Consider the following 12,804-nt stretch of genomic DNA (forward strand, 5'->3'; position numbering starts at 1 on the left):
TTGGTTAGTAAGAGGGAAAGCTCTAACTATTCAGTGAGTGCTATCTACTCAGCATTGATCATCTTGCAGTCTGGGTTGTATATATACCGTTAATACACTGCAGAAGATAATTCTTTGCAGAGAAAATTGCTAGGGAAAGTAGCAGAATCTGGGTCGCTATTTTTGTATGTCTTACTCTTCAAGAAATGGAATTGCAAGAGTAGAAATCTGTTCCCCTGTATTGATTTTTTTTTTTTTTTTTTTTTTAACTCTCTAGTGCACAGGATGCCACTACAGTAGAAAGGTACTGACGGTTCATTTTGAGGGAAGTTAGCTTGCTTAAATGCTTTCTGTTTCTGTGTTCTGTTCAGATCAGGAGTTCCTTGTACTAGTACTGGATCATCTAGTCCAACTGTACATCACAGCTGGACTAGGTGATTGTTGGTAGGTCCCTTTCAACTGACCTAGTCTGTTCTATTCTGCCATGATTCAATTACTTGAGGGGCTTGGATGTATTTTCCAATATTAAAAAGTGTGTCCCCACTACCACCACCACCAGTTCAGTCTAGGACTGGAGCAAATTGGTTCCTTTGCAGTCTGTTAACCTGTGTTCTCCATCAGAAACATTCTGAAGTGTTCTGATAATCTTTTCATAAGGAACTGAGGATCAAGCAACAGTGATTTCAAAGCTGGCCTCTAACTAGATAAACTGCAAACTAGTCAAATGTCAGAACATTTTTGAGGCTCGGAGTAGTAGCTGCCTAGATATTGGTCTGCTAAAGCAAAGTGCTGTAAGAGGTTAGTCTGTATCAGTAACCACTGCAGTAAGCTTGTTTTGTCCTTCAACTTGTTAACTTCTTTTAGGCTTGAAGCACAGGATATGTTTGGGAAAACTCCTGAAGAAGATAAAGGTCAGCTGTAATATGATCAATTATTTACCAGGACTCTGTGACCAGCTCAGTTCTTCCCCTCTTATTACAGAGTGCTGTCCCTGTAACAAAAGAACACACCTGTTCTGCCTTGTGTGCTCTGAAATTACAAGAATTGTCCTGTATTCTCTAGAAATGTTGCTACTATGCAAAGTCCAATTTTGTTGGACAGCTAACATTGTCCAGGTGGCCTCTCTGAACTGCGTATTTTTTAATTTTTAAAAAAGAGATCTAAAGTGATTTACAAAATTATATACTAAGTTGTTACATGATTTGGCAATTTTAGAAATTTCATTAATGTCACTACAAATTCTTTGCTAACACTTTATTGTAAGACTGACCACCCAGTTCAAAAGTCCACTATAGGTCTTGAATGGCAATGAAAGCTCAGACATGAGCTCTATTCCAAAATGTGAAGGGTTTTTTTAACATAGTAATTTGCATTTCTGCCTTTGCTAGCAGTTTCCAGTTTTAAGATTGCAAGCATTATTTGCGGCATAGATTTTTTTAAAATCTGGGAAAAAGCAAGTGTACCATTTTCCGGGGTTTTTTATGGAGTTTATTGGGACTATTAGCAGAAAAACTCAGTAACTCTGCAAGTCTGTCACTAAGTCTACGAATTTGCCTCTTGGAGGGTGATTTGAGCCAATGGGCCTAGGGTGGACATAGCAGGCCCTCTGCCTTTTTTTTCTTTACACACAGCTTTTTGTGCCAGGTAATAGGCTCAGATGAGAAGAGTTAATTATAGGTCTTAATAATGACCTAACTGCTGCCTGAAGTAACCCCTATAGTCTTAACAAGCCAGATATTACAGCTCTTAAGCAAAGTGTCTAACAAGTATTCAAAAAAGTGTTAAAAATTACAATAGTTTATTAACCTGGTGTTTCCAAGTAGAGCTTTACAACTTCAGTTTTAAACTTGCCAGTTTTCCTTAATTCTAAATTTGGCATGTGGTTGCTCTCAGTAGGTCAGATCATAGCGTGTCCATCCCATCCAGGTTCATGGTTTCTGCAGTGGACAGCATCACCAACTTCAAAATAAAAAGTCAGAGATTGTCTGAAGACAAGATGATTTTGTATGTAGCATTTCTCAGGCCAAGTCTTGTAGCAGTGAGGAGGCTGAAACTCCAGAAAGCAATTTGAAGGTAGAGCAGAATCCATGCTGTGTTTTGTTGGTGACTGTTGCAAACTGATTCCAATAAATTATTTTGGGCAGAGAGCTTCTGTATTCATTTTAAAATGTTCAGTATTATAGCTGGCTGTTGTTGCTTACAGGAAAACACAGGTCCTTTGCTTCAGTGATATGCTGACATGGAATTACTCAGGCTAATTATTAAAGGAAGGAAGAATGCTGTGCTGGAAATTGCTACACCTCACTGAATTAGATGGTACACATACACTTTGTTTTCAGTGTTTCCTAATCATAAAACTGTACAGCCTTTGCACATAATTTTATTTCACTAAACTTTATGGGCTCTTGAAGGTGCTATATTATTCCTTGAGTCCCAGTGGAAACTGCTTTTGTGCAGTTGCAGCCCAGCATTGAAGTAGTACGCTGAATCATCATTCCTTCTGTAATCAGGCTTTTATCTTGATCAAGTTACATGTTCTTATTTACCTTTTCAATAATTTTGCATTTGCATCAACTTTTTTTTAACTTTTGACTGCCAGTTTCCACTGATGTAACTCATTCTGAATGCAGGGACAGCTACAGGGGATTTTTCTTTCTCACAGGCTAATGAGTATCCAGGACTTCTCTTTGGTGCTTTCTTGCATCAGTGATGCAAATACTGACTGCACTCTTGCATGCCTTACAAGCATTCATGAGATGGCTGTCTAGATCTCTCATTAGAGATGTCTTTGAAGTCCTTCTACTCTTTTACTGCAGTGGAGTTGTAGTTATTCATCCTTTCCACTAAAACCCTCTCCTACTTTGAGTCTTGGCTCCTACATTAGAAAAACCAGCAGCAGATGTGGGCTCATTTAAAATACCATCTTTGTTAATAATTCATTTTCTCTGCCCTCCTCTGTTTTGCCCAAGCTAGTCTATGATGATGGGTGCTCTGGACCAGTGTGGTGGGGTCCAGCTGTGCCACTGCTCTGCCTCCTGTAAAGACATCCTCTCTGACTGAAGTGCTGCTAGGCTCTAATGACACGGTTCATCAATTCATGCTAGATGCTGTCTTCTCATCAGTAAACTTGAAGCTACATGTCACAATTTAAAAATTACATTTCTCTCCATCTCCTAACTTCTTCTGCAATAGATTGAGTTCCTTCAGACCTAACCACACTTTGGTTCTAACTGCCTTGTATACATCTCGATGCCTTCTCTCACTGGATAATACTGCTTAACTGCAGGTTAATGTCATACATGCAGTGTGCCCAGGTGTCCAAGAAGACCAACAGCATCCTGTATCAGGAACAGTGTGGTCAGCAGGACTAGGGAGGTGATGGTCCCCCTGTACTTGGCACTGGTGAGGCCACGCCTTGAATACTGGGTTCAGTTTTGGGCCCTTCACTAATTACAGACATCGAAGTGCTGGAGTGCATCCAGAGACGGGCAACGAAGCAGCTGAAGGGTCTGGGAGCACAAGTCTTATAAGAAGCAGCTGAGGGAACTGGGTTTGTTTAGACTGGAGAAAAGGAAGCTCGGGGGGACCTTATTGCTCTCTACAACTGCCTGACAGGAGGTTGTAGGCAGGTGGGGTCAGTCTCTTTTCCCAAGTAACAAGTGACAGGACAAGAGGAAATGGTCTCAAGTTACTCCAGGAGAGGTTTAGATTGGATATTAGGAAAAAGTTATTCACTGAAAGGGTTGTCAAGCATTGGAACAGGCTGCCCAGGGAAGTGGTAGAATCAACATCCCTGGAAGTGTTTGAAAAAATGTGTAGATGCGGTTCTTTGGCTCATGGCTTAGTGGTGGACTTGGCAGTGCTGCGTTAACAGTTGGACTTGATGTTCATAAAGGTCTTTTCCAGCCAAAATGATTCTCTGAGTCCATGCAAAGCCACACTCCTGCAGTCCGGCCTGTGCTCGATGGTGCCTCAGCAGAGCCAGAGCCAGCCCAGCCCTTCCAGGTAGCAGCGGGGTGGTGTAACACCCAGGGACCCCATCACGTTTCCAGGTGAGGGCTCATGCTGGCAGGGGTTTCCTGCATGCTGTGGGTTCCTACAGCTGTAATTAGTTAATTGTGTCAATGACAGTGGTAGACTGTGCTTGGCAGGATGTATTGTTTCTAAACTCCACTGTGGTAAGTGCTGAAATTCCTTTACTCTTGGAGGTTTAAAACTTCATAATGACAGTAGGGCAATGAATCCCAGAGCCTGCTTTTGTGAGAGGTTGTACCTGCCCAGTGAGAGACACCAGGAAAGACCCACCTGCCTTCTGGGCAAACCCAGGAGACACTGAACAGCAGGCTGGCAATTTTTTAACTACCCAGGCAAAACTAGGCAAAAGTCCACATCGAGCCTCAATGAAAGGCATAAGATGTTAAGGTTAGCAGTGACTGACTCAGGCCTTTTCCATAAACTCCACAAGCAGGAAACTTTGTGACACGTTGTAAGGCTGGAGGGGAGATGGCACCTGTGCGCTGGGGAGGTGTGGGAGATGCTCAGGGGACAGGGAGGAAGGTGCGGGCTTTGGCGTTAGAGTTCTGCCTGGCAAAGGTGCCTTCCTGTGGGGCATCTCTGCTCTGCCAAGCCGACATCACTGGCAGGTATTGCCCTTTCCTGAGGATCCCGCATGCCAGGCAAGCTCAAAGCTACAGGGAAAATCCAGTAACCCACTGGAAAGGTATGCATTACCAGCACCAAGGCAAAAGGGAAGAGGACCAGAGAAAGAGAAAAGGACAAATTATATGCTCATTAATGACTTAGAAATGAACTTCAATTTGAACAAAAAAAATCGTTTTCTTTGCTTATTTAGCAGATAATTTTATGACTAATTTGCATTTATGCAACCTCAAGTGGATCTCTGGAAATGCTTTAGGATTTTATTCATACTAGTTCATATGAAAATATCACTGCTTGATTTTCTCCTTCACTGAAATCAGTGTAATGGCTTTGTAGTTTACCAGACCATCTACTGCTGCAGAGAAGATGTACGTTTCTGCCAAAGTGTTTTCCACAAATAAAATAATAAGACCTCTAAGCAGACTTTTTCCAGTAAATATATCTCTTGGCATTAAATATTATGGGCTACATTGCAAAAAGTCTATCGCTAAGTCCTTCCTACAAAGAACACTTACAATGGCATTTATGAAAGCATAAAAGCCGTTTAGAAGCCCATTTCATATCCATTCGGAAAGGTTAAACTGTGTAGATGCTTTTGGAATAGCTATATTTACATATAAAAAGTATTATGTAGGGTGTCTATAAAACAGCAATGCTCCCTGTGAGCAGCAGGTGGTGCTACTGGATCGCTTTGTAGAACTCGGACTAAAGACCTGCGTTTTATTTTTATTCTGTTGTTGAAACATGCAAACAGATTATCTATGCAGGTTTTTTCTTCCTTATATTTCAGACGTATCTTTAATAAAGAAGGGTAGTGTCTGAACAAAAAATTATGACTAATTGTCTTCAATCTCCCAGAAATAAAGCTTCAGACAAGAAGAAACTCATTTCTATTCTGAGCATAAAACATGAAATTCGAGAGCCTTCTGCTCAACTGAGTCGCAAAAGAGGATGTATTCACTGTCCTCACATGGAGCATGATTGCATTCCTCATTTGTTGAAGTGGGTCAGTGATTAAAGTTTGAATCTCGTAAACAGTTTAGCATTGCTTATTTGCATACTGATGAGAGTAGTAGTATGAGGGTTCAATCACACACTTCATCAAGGGTGTCTGGTTTGCCACTCAAGTACTGCAGCCATGTTTTTGTAACTGGGAAGATCCATGCACAACAGCTTTATGCATGGCATAATCTCCTCTTAAAATGTGGTGGGAGTAACTTTGCTCCGAGAATATGCAACTTCAGATGATACGAACAACATTGGAATAGGGGAATGCTGGTCCTGCACATTCAAGCAAGTTTCTTGTATTTTGGAAGTTACACTGGAATAAGCAACAACAGGTAAAATAGGGCATTACAGTACTGGTTAGAAGTATCCATGGGATTTTCTGAATGAATGGAACAGGGCTGCGAAACAGTGGCACTGCAAAACCAGGTGAAGATGACAGCTGTGTCAAGGTAAATACTGTCTTCAGAGGCATGAATGAGCCGCAGGGTTGGTGGGGCCAGGGGCTGCAGCTTCTCTGGGTACACAGAAAGTGACCAGCCACTCCCCCACAGCCTCCTGAAAGAAATTGTCTCACCTGTCTCTGAATGTCTCTATCATGAGGTGCACCTTAATTAAGGGATATTTGATACAAAGAAGAAGAAATGAACTGAAGAAATGCCTATTTATCGACTGACTATGGCCAGGTGGATTTTCAAGACAGGTATTTCAGGTGTAGCCATGTATGTTATAAATGACTGAAGTTACTGAAAGTGAATCTCACCTTGTGCTTCAAAAGGTAAATCACTTTCAGTTAGGCAGGGACAAGTTGGGAAGACTAAAGGCTAATATAAAGGAGCACAGCAGTCCTTCCAAATTATGCCTTAATTTCTTTTAAAGCTCTAGAGGGAATTCTGCTCAGATATTCATTTATATAGTTACCGACAACTTTTTTTTTTCTCTGTAGATTTGGAAAGACACCTCTGTCTGCGTAAGAAGTTTGACCAAGTCGGAAAACTGATTCACCAGGTGCCTGGCTTAGGCAAAGTACTTACTAGGCACCGTTCTTAGCACTGCAGAACATCCTCACGAGGTGCATATCAGATATAAGAGCTCTGCACTGCCTTGTAATTAGCATTAACTGGCTGCAGTCAGACACATTTGACCTCTTACAGCCCCTTGGGACTGAAAAAAACCTTGTGGCTGCTATAGCTTCTCTCTGGAGTAGTAGCAGACGTCACAAAGAGGTCCTTTTCAGCCATGTCTGCTTGAGTAAGCACAGTATAGATCACAAATACTAACAGTCTGACCTTCAGTTTGAGTCAATAGACTGTGCGGTCACATAAGAATAGGCTTCAGGAGCTCCCAGAATAGCTACCATTTGGAGATGGCAGACAAGAAAGACATGAGAGATGGTTTCACAGCATGCAAAATACATCAAGCACTTTAGATCTTATACTTACTAGTAGATGTTATTAAACTTACATCAAAGCTCTTTATTCAGTGTTTTATTTGATGAGAAATCCTGTACCATGTAAAGCTGCTTTGGCTGGAGGGCAGTTACAGAGCAACGACCCCATTTTGCCTCTAGTGCCTACTGAGAACAAATACTCTCACAACACTGAATAAGCTTTCCCAGGGCTGGCTCCAGCACACTAACCAGAAGTTTTCAGGAACCAGTGGATGTTCTGCTGCCACTAGATAAGGGTGACTGCAAAGGCAGGCCGTCTTTTCAAGTCAAAGCCCCAACCAATATCTGTAGAAAGGCATCCGTACCTCACTAGCAATGCAGCAGCCCCTCTCCACGACTCAGTTGTCTGTGTACTCCTTTAAAAGATGAGGGGACTCACCTCCAACAGGCTCAACTCCTCACCTGGTACAGAAACACTGCATTTTCCACTCTGAGGAGAGCAAATATTCAAGGTTTGGCTGGCAAAGAGATCAGCTTTGAACTGAATCATAGCTTAAGCCTCCAGCAGGGACTCAATGAAAAAGCAAAACTTGGACTGATGCTGGTTTTTATCCTGGTTTTCCTTCCCCTTAGTGTAGTGAAAGAGGGACCAGTAAACCAAGCTCCTGGGACTGACTGGGGTAGGAAATGCTGCAAGAAAAAAGATACAGATAATGAGCACAAAACTTCGTTTCATTTATGGAGATTAATTAGAAGCAATAACAAATCCCAATTAGATTTTTAATTAAAAATGTATTACAGACTGACACATCTGAAAGTTGCTACAGAAACATGACTTCGGCCACAGTTGTATTTGAGATTACTAATTTCACAACTATCAAACATATAATTCACAATAGTGAGATCACAGTCATATATCCAAATGAAATTGCATTTTACATCTTTCACATTAAAAGCATCGATTTACTTCTTCAAGTATCCATTTTGTGAGATTTCAATAAAAATATTTATACAGGTTTTTATTTGCATAGCTTCTGTATTTTATTATGTATTTAACATCTGAAATTAATTTACAGCTTTATCCACAGACTTCGGTGCGTACTGAGGGATTCCAGGCACTCTTTGCTTACTGTTACTTGTAGTCTTTGTTCACCTGTTACACTAATCTCCTTTCACGACTTCAGGAACACAGCTTCCTATTGCAGAATCCCTCTCCAGACTGCCAGGTGACTGCTGCTTGTAACAGGCATTGCTTTCAGCCTATGTTACTTTGTCTTACACCAAGCTCACACATTAAAGTTATGGGGTATGGACATGCACATGGCTTATTACACTGAAATCCTCAGCTTCATTTGACTGCACCTTGCCTGCTGAGGTGAATTATCTACCACCAGTTAATATAAGTATGTTCGGTGTTGTCTTTTTTTTAATCAGCGTATCTTTTTAACCTGCTTCATTTAAAAGAAACTCTCCTCTGTGTCTGAAAGGATTTTGCTAATAATAATCTGCCACTGTGGGGTCTGCAGCTCCAGCTTCTGCATTGTTTATAGCAGATAATATATGAGAATGGCAGAATAAAAGGCAAAGAATAAACAATCTTTTCTATTTGACCTGTTTCTTTGACAAATACAGATAAATTAGACATATTTCTCTTCTCCATCAACAGCTGCATATATAATATAAAAGTGGAAATCATTGGCCTAGTCCCCAACATAAGAGACGTAAAAGCTGGAATATTTAGGGATTCACTGTGAGAACTGCCTGTTATAAACACTGCAGATTGGTTTATAATTTTCTAGTTACTAGTTACATACTCCAAGAAAATATAATCTGACAGTTAAAGAAATATGGTAAGCTTCCCAAATGATGTCTTAGCTAGCCATGAAAATTTTGCTTTGGGTTTTAAATAAGCATGTTTAAGAACAATTAAACGTGTGAGCATATAATACAAGTTTCATTGCAGGTGAAGTGATGCAGTGAATGTTATGCATTGATATGAATACAACACTGAAGTGATGTAAACTGGTAGGGAGGCAGGGGACTTTTACTCTCCCTGACACACATGCACATGCCCACAAAACACTCAAGATACGGAACATGCCTTAAAAACAAGGAAATTTTGAAATCATGTTGCTAGAACAAGTCCCAGACACATTACAATCTTCTTCCTCTAAACATAAAAAGGCAACATATTCTTGCTTCCCAATATTCACGGTAAAAATGCCTTTTATACTTTCTACAACAATTTTCAACAATGGAACATGAAGTAGTAATGACATGTTATATAACAGAATAATACGTCCTGTCTTTTCTTGCAGGACATTCTCTAACACTGTGCAATGTTTGAAATCACTATTTCACATTACCTCAACATCCAACAGGATCAGTAGCCTTCTGGGAAATTCCCCTTACTGCATTCCAATGACAAAATTGATGGCTTTTGAAACAGAAACAAGTTATAATTCAGACGAGCTATAGCTGGGAATGGCTAATTTGCAATTAGTATTGACACCTGTGCAACAGTCCATTTTTCTGCAGCTTTCTAGAGAAAAAGCAGAAGCCAATAATATTTAAGAACTGCAGGGACATTAAAAGCATTAAGTGCTGGTTCATTTTGCTTTTCTTCCCAGAAGATTGTGATTTGTAAGGGACTGGAGTGAAGACTATAAAGAAGAGTCATGAATTTTTGGAATTTAAATTAACCCTGATATTCTTTGTTCAGTACACAGACCATCTCCTGTCCTTTACAGCAAAAGTCTGTTTCTGTTATGGAAGAAATTACCTGAGCCAGGCTCAGGCAGGCAGCCCTTTGTTAAATCCTACAAACAGTGTGAAGATGCACTGGAGACCTTGTCAGACACATGAAACTTGCCAGTGCTGTTCCCAGTGCATGGCCCTGCAATGTATCTCTCTTATGCAAAATTAAGACTACGAATTTCTGCTGCCCTTGCCCCCAGCCCCCTTGCAAAGAGTAAGATGTAGGAGTAAGGTATGCCACACATACCATTTTTCATACTGTTGCCTTTTCCTCAAGTATTTATATTTCTTAAAAGAAGCTAGAGACTAAAGGTTTCATTTTTAAAGGAAAATAAAAATAAAAATAGCATCATGCTATTTGTACAAATCTGGCCACTAATCTTTTTTTTATTCTCAGTGGATCCAAGATGCAGGGAGTGGTGTGCCAAGGCTGGTGGTCTGTGCCGGTGGCCTGGAGCCACAGCAGCCACCTCAGGCACACCTCCCACCAGCAACCCACCCGCCCAAAGGGAGAGGAATAGCTGCTAAGAGAAGGCAGCACAATTTGTACAGCCTCGGGGCTGGGAAGATGCTGCAAACATTAAAAGAGAGAGCTAATACCTTTGTCACCTGACATGATGTAATATCAAAGCACTTGAGCACGATACTCATGAAAGCCTTACATAGATCTGAAATAATGAGAGAACTGGCCTCAATATACTCTGTGCTTCCTCTGAAAAACACTACTCCCTCTTCTCCCTTCAAATATGCCAGAGCCTGCATGAAATGAAATTCCCGGTGAAGCCACGATGCACCAGAAGCTGCCTCCAGCTGACTGAGGCCTGCGCTTGTTGCAAAGGGCTTCCAAGCGACCCCAATGAAGGACAAATATTTGCACGCTGCCAAGTCTGGTGTCACATCTGCTGTTGAAAAGAAGTCACTGTAAAGTAGCTCCTAAAGGAAGAAAGGCAAATCTCCCCTTCCAGAGTGAAAACATTTTAGTAATCTGGAAAGGGAGAACAGTAACTTACCACAAATACCGTAAGCAAAATGCAGCTCTGTAAGGACAGGAATCCTGGCAAAGATAACCCGCAGGTTTTGCACTTTTACAAGCTACGTTATTCCCTTATTACCAACTGCTTACTTTTAGAGGAGCTCCACAAAAACAGATGTACAGCATGCTCCTTGGCACTGCCCTTTTCCTGTGTCTTTTTTTAAAACTCCTGAATGGGTAATATTTTCCTGCTACATGTAATCATTAATAATAAATACTCAGATTTTTTAATTCCATGCGTATCGAGTTTCTGTTCTAAATGTTTGATGCAAAGGGACACAATACTCTTAAAACTGATGAAAAGCATTGTAACTGAAAACATTTATTTAAGACTTGAGCCAAAACATAAATCTGACATGAAAAATGTAAGAGAAGAGGAACTAACTCATGATCCTGAAGGGACTATAAAACATGCTATAAAAATACTTTGAAAGTGGCTTAAGAGAGACTGAGGGCCAAAGTAACACAAAATATCAAACCTTGCTCCAAATTCCATCTCCCATGACCCATCACAACCGCAGCACAACTGCCCACTGGCTTCATTTTCATTACTGTTATGAAGGGAACAAACGTCTCAGGGGTGATACATACCCAGAAATGAATCTAATAGAAGAATCAGCTAGCAAGCAAAAGAAGGAGTTTACTACCCCTATTCTGTACATCTAGAACCACACAGAGAGGTGGATGCCCTTGGGAAAGTTGGGAAAAGACTTGAGAGTTTCCAAATGCAGTCTAGTATCTCAGCCACAAATCACAAAACCACAAAATCCCAGAAATGTTGGTTCTGTCAGTCCTCTGAAGATCACTTAATGTGGCTTCCCTCTCACAGCAGCTCTGCCCCTTCCTGCTGCTGGGCCCTGATGCAGTGGGGGGCTCTGAGCTGGGCAGCTCCCCACCAGGAGAGGGGGGGACAGGGGCCCTGGCTACTGGCATGGCCCACAGTGCCACGCTGAAACGCTCTCTGTGCTTCAAACACCACATAAAACAAAAGGCTTGTGTTCCAGTTTATATTTTCTGAATATAATACTGGCACAAAGACCTGCTTGTGTTCACACAAGAGTGTATAGACCAAGCAATCATTATTTTTGGGTGGAAGCCTTTCAAATTAATTTATTTTCAAATGTCCTTTGGTTTTGCTACTAGTGAGCATTTGTCATCAGGGAAAAAGAAAATAAGATGGAACAAGAATGACAATTGTTTGCATCCATGTCCCAGCCCTACTATTTTAAGGCTGCAAAAATGCCATTTTGATTTTCAGACGGCATGCAGAGCTCTGCCTCTGCTGGGTGAGGAGAGCATCATGATGACGCAAAACACATCAGAATCGATGGAGAGGCTCACATGCACTGTCCTGTAACTGTTCGTTAGGGGAAAATGTAAAGAGAAAATGTGCTCCGTCCTTTGACACAGCTTCTCAGAATTAGTACAAATACTTTGGCACTAGAAGTTTATTTTTGCTAGCACATAGATACTTACTGCTTTATATTTTTTTTTACTTCTCATTGCCATATTTAGCAAGAAAAAGAGCGAAAAGTAGGTGAAAGACTGGAGAACAAGGGGGCAGCAGAGTCTTTTGCAGAATTTATGTTACAATGGCATTGGAGACAGCCCAGTATGATTAAGGGAAAACTAGCACATCTATTTGAATCAGTGGCAGTGGAACAGCATAATCTCCCATACTAAGCCCCGCATTGTTTTCAGATTGTGCTGCACATCCTAATGAGAAATATCAATGGGAAAGTAAAAACGGGCCCAAATATTTGTTTATATTCTTTGGAGTAAACAGTGTAATTTTCTACCTCTGGTAGCATCCCCCAGGGCTGCCAGTTGCCTCTAAACACTGCTTTTATCTGCCAGTTTCCTAATTCAGTCTCAGAAGTCAATCAACAAAATCTCCACCGATGATTTCTAAGTATATATATATATATACTGGATATATATATTTATGTACCGGTTGAAATTTGTTTCCCCAAAGGTAAAA

The sequence above is a fragment of the Falco naumanni genome, chromosome 5 (assembly GCF_017639655.2).
Source record: "Falco naumanni isolate bFalNau1 chromosome 5, bFalNau1.pat, whole genome shotgun sequence".
Classification (NCBI taxonomy): domain Eukaryota; kingdom Metazoa; phylum Chordata; class Aves; order Falconiformes; family Falconidae; genus Falco; species Falco naumanni.